Genomic DNA, 9,107 nt, shown 5'->3' on the forward strand with positions numbered 1-9,107 from the left:
ACAGATCTTAATAAACAAATATAACTGGTCAACGATAAAAAAAAATCCTGTAGCACCACAAAATCCACACATAGACACCTGAGAATATTTATTGCCCCTTTATATTTATTAATTGTTTTACTGATATGGTGCTTCCGTGGCAGTTTATTATCCATGCACAAGCCTGGAAATCTTAGCACTGACACGTCCTCAAGAGTTTGATCATATAATTTCAATTCAAGTGCAGGTTTACTAATCATGTCTGTAAATTACATAACTTGTCTTTTAGAGACTGGAAACTTAAATCCCATCTATTTGCTGATGTTCAATCTTATTAATTGCTAATTGCATCCTGGATACAGTAAAATTGATACTGCCTTGTGAGAGTCCAATCTCAATCTGATAGAAGCCCAAATATATCTTGCCCACCCAAACCTGACACAAGACGTCTGAGTTATAAAACTCAGAAAAAAATATACAATTCCCATCCCCAATCGTCATTACATCAAAAGTCAGTTCTTCCATAAATACCATATGCCTTTTCAATTTTAAAAAACAAAATGTATATTCAATTGTGTATTACCTAATATCATCTTCCAACCATAAAACAGAATCCAATGTCATTCTACACTTCCGAAATTCCCTCTGATAAAACGTGAAATCACCTCTTTTATCGAAAATATTATTCAAATACTCGATTACCAGACGTTCCTTCAGTTTACATAAATGAGACCTTAACGATATAGGCACATAACCAGGAGGATCAAGCGGGAGTTCCTAGGCTTTAGAAGAGGCACTACTACAACAGTTTTCCAAATAGAATTCAGAAATTTTAATATTATGTCAAGAGAGATGTCAGTCATATATCTGATCATACAATTACATGTCATCCTTTCCTGGAGAGGTCTGACCTGCCAATCCCTTCCAATATTATCACAATATGACCTCCAGAAAAACTCTTTTCACTCATTTCCCCTCAGAACAGTCTGTGCCCTTTTATACTTAATAAGGTCACACGAAGACTGATAGTTCTTAACTGTCCTAAACGCTTTATTTCTCTACCTAATCGCCTCTGCACGCTCCTCAATCCCCACCATAGCACAACTTTTCTCCTATTAATTCCGTTTGCAATGAGAATCATTTCCAATGCAGTTTGCTGAATAACACGACATACCCCTTTTCACCTCAATAACACACATCTTCCTCAATATTCTGTAGCGGTTCCAGAATTACTATGAACATTGAACCTCGTACCCATTCAGACACACAAGCTGAAAAACTCTTCCACAATCAAACCATGACCATCATTAGGCAAACAACCCCACAATGAACTATGTGCATTAAAATCCCCACACCATACAACCCTTAGTGAGCGAGAACTACATATACTTCACTCACATTCACAACTCTATACCCTGTTCCTTTCCTTCTAAAACTGGAAACACCACCCCTCTACCAACTAACCTGTCACACCTAATAACAATATAACCCTCCACAGAAGAAAAAAACAGATTTAAATGAGGAAATAAGCAGGTTTCCTGAATCTATATAACATCGGGGGAATCTGACAGATCAGAAATAAACTTCGAAAAGTTTTGACCATGAGAAATCAGTTTTCTCGCATTCCGCAGCATTATATTTAATCCCATTGTGTACCTTCACAAGTAGACTGTGATACAGATACCCCACCCATCAGAGGTTCATTTACAGCTTCCCACAGAACAACGGTTATACCAAGATACCCTTCTGCAGCTTTCACGATAATTTTAATTTCCTCAGTAGGACGAGATGTCTGAGCAGTACAATTCACCACATCCGTTATAAACATCACAAACATCATTTTATTCATCAATAAAGTATCTTTACTGAGAGAACTGTGATGACAACATATATCCACTGACGTCTCTGCCTGTTCTCTGACTGGAAATCTTTATCAAGTTTACCTGCTATACTTGCACATGAGCTAGTCAATTCATGCCTTACTGAACTACGTAATCCCTTCTACCTGCACAAGGTCCACATCCCTCCATTCTCCTCACCCTCATGTGGTATCTAATAGCCTCTATAGCATCTGCCTCCTGTTACGGTCGACCGCTAATTCGCCATTGCCTCCTAGTTCTCTTTGATTGTGTCCCTGTTCCGACCGTTAATTCCCCATTTTCTCCTAATTTCCTTTAATGGCGGAACACCTGGTTTTCATCAAGACTATAGCATTAGAACCCCGGCTTTGCAATCACCAGTTGCCAGATCGTTAGTTTTGACTGTGTGGTAATTAACGCTTCCCGGCCGCTTATGATTGTGTGTTTTAAGTTTTGCTCCAGTACCGAGATTTAATTGTGAAGTTCAGTCTCTCTGTGTCAAGATAAGTTTTCTAAGTTCTACTTCAGTACTGAGATTTACCTGTGTAACTCCGTGTCTCCGTGCTAAGAAGTTTTGTCTCCTGCTTCCTTTTCTACGCTCCATGTCACGATCAGTTCTTCCTGCTTCCCTGCACTCCCTCCTGTTTCCCGTTCAAGGCTCACGCCCTCGTCTGCATCCTAACTTAATCTCCGGGCCTGTGTCTTGCGTTTGGGTTCGCCTCATTCCTTGCAACACTATGGATCCAGCGGACACAAATACCCTTCAACAAGCCCTTGCCAGCAAGGCTTCCCTACCGGGACAGCACGACCAACTCCTCCTGGAGTTCCCTGTCTGCTCACGTCACGCAGATCGGTGACAACCCAGACAGTCTGTAGCGGCAACCCCCTACAAGTCAGCAACACCCCCGCCAAGAGAGCATCATGTACCTCAACCGGAGCACCACGCTGGAGATTTGGGGAAGTGCCGGGGTTTCCTTCTTCAGTGCTCCTTGGTGCTTGAACAGAAGTCGTCCACGTTGTCCACGGGTAAGTCAAAGTTTGCTTATATCATGGGGTTGTTTCGGGAAAGTGCTTTAGCGTGGCCCACAGCTGTTTGGGATAACCATCCGCATCTCTGCTCTTCTTTCGCCACCTTTATCACGGAAATGAGAAAGATCTTTGACCACCCCGTCCGTGGCAAAGATGCCACCACGCGTCTACTCACTCTCCGCCAGGGCTCCCGCGGTGCTGCCGAATATTCCGTGGAGTTCCGGACGTTAGCGACTGACTCGCGGTGGAATGACCGGCCACTCCAGGGTTATTTTTTCGGAATGGCATCAGCGACCTGGTGAAAGACGAGTTGGCGGCGAGAGACGACACTGACAGCCTGGATTCTCTGCTCTCCCGAGCCACCAGGTTGGACAATCATCTCCGAGACGCCATAGAGAAAGAACAGTCGTCCACCACCGTTGGCCACTTCTCGGCACTCATTACCACCTCCCGCCTGAAAAAGCTTCCATCATCCTCCTGCTCTTAGGGCAGCTCCCAGCCCTGCCGTTTCCACCGCCTCGGGAGAGGAACCCGTGCAGCTGGGTGGAACCGTCTTTCGTCCACAGAACCACCCCGGAGATTGAAAGTGGGTGAGAATCGATATTGCAGCCTGTCCGGCCTCTTCCGTACTACCTGTCCCTTTCGGCCAAACGGGGAGTCTCAGCAGGAGAAAGTCGGACCCTGGAGAGACAGACAACATTCCCTTCCATCCCCCGACCCCGGATGCAGCTTCAAGCTACTTTGTGTTACAACCAACAGTCCCTGTCTCTGTTTGCAGTCGTGGACTCCGGGGCTGAGGGAAACCTTTCGGATGAAAACTTAGCTTTCCAAACCGGAATTCCTCGTGAGCCATTGTGTACACCCCTGGAAGCCTGGGCACTGGACAGCTGAATGTACTTAATTCAATGTGTTCATAAAAGGGTTTTAAACAGAGGGGATACGCTCGGGTTGGCTTTGTGGTGCGTTTCCCAACATACACGGTGTAATATTTAATGTCTTTGGTGATGAAGATGGGTAAATGCGTACATGTCGTTTGTATACTGGATACAGACAGATAATTCTGTTTATAAAAAGCGCTCTTGCATTAAAGTGAGAAGTGATTTCAGCCATTTTTTGTCGAAATGCTTAACGGGAAGGTGAGATGGGGAAACTTCACTCAAGTAGTGAGAGTGTGGAACGAGCTGCCAGCGCAAGTGATGGAAACGGATTTGATTTCAAAATTAAGATTAATTTGGATAGGTATATGGACAAGAGGGGTTTGGAGAGTTACGTACCGTGTTGATGTTCGGCACCAGTTAAATGGGCCGAATGGTCTGTTTCGGTTCTATGATTCTATGTTCACGGTCAGCAGCGGCTCTCTGACAGTGGATCCCACATTTCTGCCCACTCACGGTGATTTTCCCAAGGCAAAGCGGATATGAACCAATAACCGACATGCAGCAGCGACTCAGATATATTTTAATTTGCTTTTCACTTTGTGTTTTTGTCATTTAAACATGTTGAGTGGCTCCTATATCACGATGGTAGGATGTCTGCTGATGACCAGCCTTCCACCCTGAGTGTGGCCAGTCTCACAGGTAACAACAATCCAGCTCATCATTCCAGAAGATTTTATCCACAGCGTAACGGTATTGTACAGAATCCTCAAATGTCTTCACATTCAGAAGTGTTCTGCAAGGATTTGCGCTGGGAACATTGATCTTTACGATTTTTATAACAATGTAATACAAACAAAATTCTGGAGGAACTCAGCAGATCAGGCAGCATTTGTGGAGATGAATAATGAGTTGACGGATCAGGCTGAGACCCTTCGTGCGCAATGGAAAGGAAGGGAGCAGAAGGGAGAATAATAATGGCGTGAGAGGGGAAGGAGAACAAGCGGGAAGGTGATAGTTGAGGGGAATGTTGAGTAGGTGGGGGAAGGAACATGAAGTATGAAGCTGGGAGTGACAGGGAGAAGAGATAAACGGTTGAAGAAGGAATCTGATGGGAGAGGAGTGTGGACCATGGGGGAACGGTAAAGAGGAGGTGTACCCGAGGAAGGGATGTGAGGAGAAAAGGGGATGTGAGAGTGGAGCCAGAATGGAGAATGGGAGAAAGGGGAGGGGGAATAAATACGGGAACCCGGGGCAATCAGTGTTCATACCGTCAGGTTAGAGGCTCGGCAGCCGGACGACCACTCAGAGCAGAGTTAAGGAGGAATACTTTAGCTGGAGAGTAATGAATCTGTGTAATGCGGTGGAGGCCGAGTACGTGGTGTTACTCCTCCAACCGGGGAGTCGTGTCATAGAGGCAGTGGGGAGGGCATGGACAGGCATGTTGGAATGAGAAAGGGAAGGGGAATTACAATCGGTGGCCAGCAGGAGATTCTGTCCATAAGACATAGGAGTAGCATTAGGCAATTCGGCCCATCCAGTCTGCTGCACCATTTCAGCTTGGCCGACCCGGATTTCACTCGACCCCATGTTCCTGCTTTCTCGACATATCCTTTGATGTCTTAACCAATCAGGAACCTATCCATTTCTGCTTCAAAAATACCCTCGTACTTGTCCTCCGGCACATTCCACAGATTCACTACTCTCTGGCTAAAATATTCCTCTTTAACTCTGCTCTAGGTGGCCGTGCCTTAGTTTTGCCCTCCAGTTCTGGATACCCCCTTCAGAGGAAACATTATTTTCACATACAAATTAGCTAGTCCTTTCAACATGCTGGAGGTTACAATCAGATTTCCCCCGCATTCTTCTAAATTCCAGTAAGCTCAGGCCAAACGCTGCCAAACTCTCCTCATATATAAACCCCATCGTCCCTGAAATCATACTTGTGAAACCAGAATCATCCGTTGTTTTCGATAGAGCAAACGTACTGAACAACACAGATCCCCAACAGGTGTCAGGTTTCGCGACTGAAGAGCAGTGTGACGCCATCGGTGACCTGACAAACTCACAGGCGAAGTGTCACTTCATCGGGTGGGGTCTGTTAGGATTCTTCAATGTTGGTGATTGAGGAGGTGAATGGGAAAGTGTAGCAATTGCTGAGACACAACGGAAGTTAGAAGCAGAGATTGGAAAAATCTGTGTCCAACCTGAAGGGGCAATTAACAATTAGTGTCCAGGCTGAAGGGAGATTTAACAAGTGTTTGTAAGAATTACAGAGTCACAGATAGAATAGACAATGGGTTTTGTTGTTCAGTGATTGAAATATTACTGCCTAGGTGGCATGTATTTATGCTGAGAGGGGCTATGTTGAAAGGAGGTTTGTGGGGCAAGATTTATTGCCCTATTGTGATGGGTGAATGAAATTCCCTTCCAGAGGTGCCCAAAATGGAAGGAGTCTACCCCTCCTACACATCTTCAATGGCTTCGTGATATTATGTCTTATTTATAACCATATATAACCATATAACAATCACAGCACGGAAACAGGCCATTCCGGCCCTCCTAGTCTGTGCCGAACTCTTAATCTCACCTAGTTCCACCTACCCGCACTCAGCCCATAACCCTCCACTCCTTTCCTGTCCATATACCTATCCAATTTTACCTTAAATGACACAACTGAACTGGCCTCTACTACTTCTACAGGAAGCTCATTCCACACAGCTATCACTCTCTGAGTAAAGAAATACCCCCTCGTGTTTCCCTTAAACTTTTGCCCCCTAACTCTCAAATCATGTCCTCTCGTTTGAATCTCCCCTACTCTCAATGGAAACAGCCTATTCACGTCAACTCTATCTATTCCTCTCAACATTTTAAATACCTCGATCCAATCCCCCCTCAACCTTCTACGCTCCAATGAATAGAGACCTAACTTGTTCAACCTTTCTCTGTAACTTAAGTGCTGAAACCCAGGTAACATCCTAGTAAATCGTCTCTGCACTCTCTCTAATTTATTGATATCTTTCCTATAATTCAGTGACCAGAACTGTACACAATATTCCAAATTTGGCCTTACCAATGCCTTGTACAATTTTAACATTACATCCCAACTTCTGTACTCAAAGCTCTGATTTATAAAGGCCAGCGTTCCAAAAGCCTTCTTCACCACCCTATCTACATGAGACTCCACCTTCAGGGAACTATGCACTGTTATTCCTAGATCTCTCTATTCCACTGCATTCCTCAATGCCCTACCATTTACCCTGTATGTTCTATTTGGATTATTCCTGCCAAAATGTAGAACCTCACACTTCTCAGCATTAAACTCCATCTGCCAACGTTCAGTCCATTCTTCTAACCGGCATAAATCTCCCTGCAAGCTTTGAAAGCCCACCTCATTATCCACAACACCTCCTACCTTAGTATCATCAGCATACTTACTAATCCAATTTACCACCCCATCATCCAGATCATTTATGTATATTACAAACAAAATTGGGCCCAAAACAGATCCCTGAGGCACCCCGCTAGTCACTGGCCTCCATCCCGATAAACAATTATCCACCACTACTCTCTGGCATCTCCCATCTAGCCACTGTTGAATCCATTTTATTACTCCAGCATTAATACCTAACGACTGAACCTTCTTAACTAACTTTCCATGTGGAACTTTGTCAAAGGCCTTGCTGAAGTCCATATAGACTACATCCACTGCCTTACCCTCGTCAACATTCCTCGTAACCACTTCAAAAAATTCAATAAAATTTAAAATTAATTCTAAATTTAAATTTAGAAAAAGATCAGCTGCTCAGTCTTTAATTCGAAACAAACTTTTTATGATATCTGGGGACCTTTCCTAAATTACTTTTCCAATTTATAAAGTATAACAGTTTTTTTCTTTGGTAGTTGGTAGGGGGTTGACTTTTTATATAAAAAAAATATTTTATGATGTATGAACTGTCTTTAAATTTTTGATTACAGAGTGGTATACCTTTATGTGTTATGCTATAACATTTTGATCAATTTTATTACAATATATGAATGTACACAAGTTATGTTGAGATGTATCTATGTGTTGCACTCTGTAAATCTTGTTTTTTTTCTTCTAAATAAAGAATATTGTAAAAAAAAAGGAATGTTGTTCCACCCTTGGACTGGATAGAGCAAATCCAGCTGATTATATCAGTTCTTGTGAAATCTTCATCACCATCCACACCCTTATAGCAATAAATCAAACCTACATTCCTTTCGTGACAATTCCGGTTAAATTTATTATCAAAGCACGTACACGTTACCACATACTTCGCAGAGATTCAAAACTTTCAGCCGTTCAGAAGAAGAAAAAAACACAACAGAATTTACTTAAAAATATGCAGGAAGAGTCAAAGACGGAGAAACAACCAATGGTCTGGGAAAATAAAGTTGGCAAATAAAAACAATATGACGATGTGTAGGTTGTGGAATCAGTTGTGGTTGTCGGATTACAACTGTTTCTGATTACAACTGCCAGACTAAAAGAGTCCAGTATCCCTCTCACCGATGGAGTGGTGAGAAGAGGGCATATCCTGAATGGTCGTCATCCTTGGTGAAGGATGCTGCTTCCTTGTGCCTCTGGTCCATGTCAATGTATTCAATGGTGTGGAGAGGTTTGTCTGTGATGGACTGGGCTGTATCCACCTCTATCTCTTCACTTCCTCTTCACTAGGTTATTTAAGTAACAATTACAGCAGGTCATCCAGGAATATCATAAAGTGGAGCAAATTGATTAAATCGGATGTGTAAATGGATTGGGGAGTTGGTTAAAAGTCTGAAAGGCTAAAATTGCAATTGTCACTCCACTCTTCAGGAAGGGAAGGAATCAACAGCTTGAGCTGAGTGTTGATGTTGGAGTCAATTAGTCAGGATGAAGTTCCGGGCTGTTTGGAGACTCATGAAGAAAATAGGCCAACGTCTGGACAGTTTCTCTCAGGGAGAATCTTGCCTGACAGATCTGTTGGAATTCGTTGAGGAAATAGCAAGCAAGAGCACATGTCGAAAGCTGCCAAATGTTTATCATATGTTAACCCTTTCATATCCACAATCATCCTCGTGAACCCGGAATCAACCAGAAAGGACAAAAGTACCCAACAAAGCAGTGCCCCAATAGCTGTCAGGTCTGGTCACTGCAGAGGAGACTGGATACAGTCGGTGACCCCGACAAACTCACGAGCGGATTGTCATCTCCCCTGGGGGGACTCTTTGGAACCTTGAATATTGGTAGGTAAGGAGGTGAATTGTCATCTCCCCTGGGGGGACTCTTTGGGACCTTGAATATTGGTAGGTAAGGAGGTGAATTGTTATCTCCCCTGTGGGGGACTCTTTGGGACCT

This window comes from Hemitrygon akajei, unplaced genomic scaffold (genome assembly GCF_048418815.1).
Source record: "Hemitrygon akajei unplaced genomic scaffold, sHemAka1.3 Scf000064, whole genome shotgun sequence".
NCBI lineage: Eukaryota > Metazoa > Chordata > Chondrichthyes > Myliobatiformes > Dasyatidae > Hemitrygon > Hemitrygon akajei.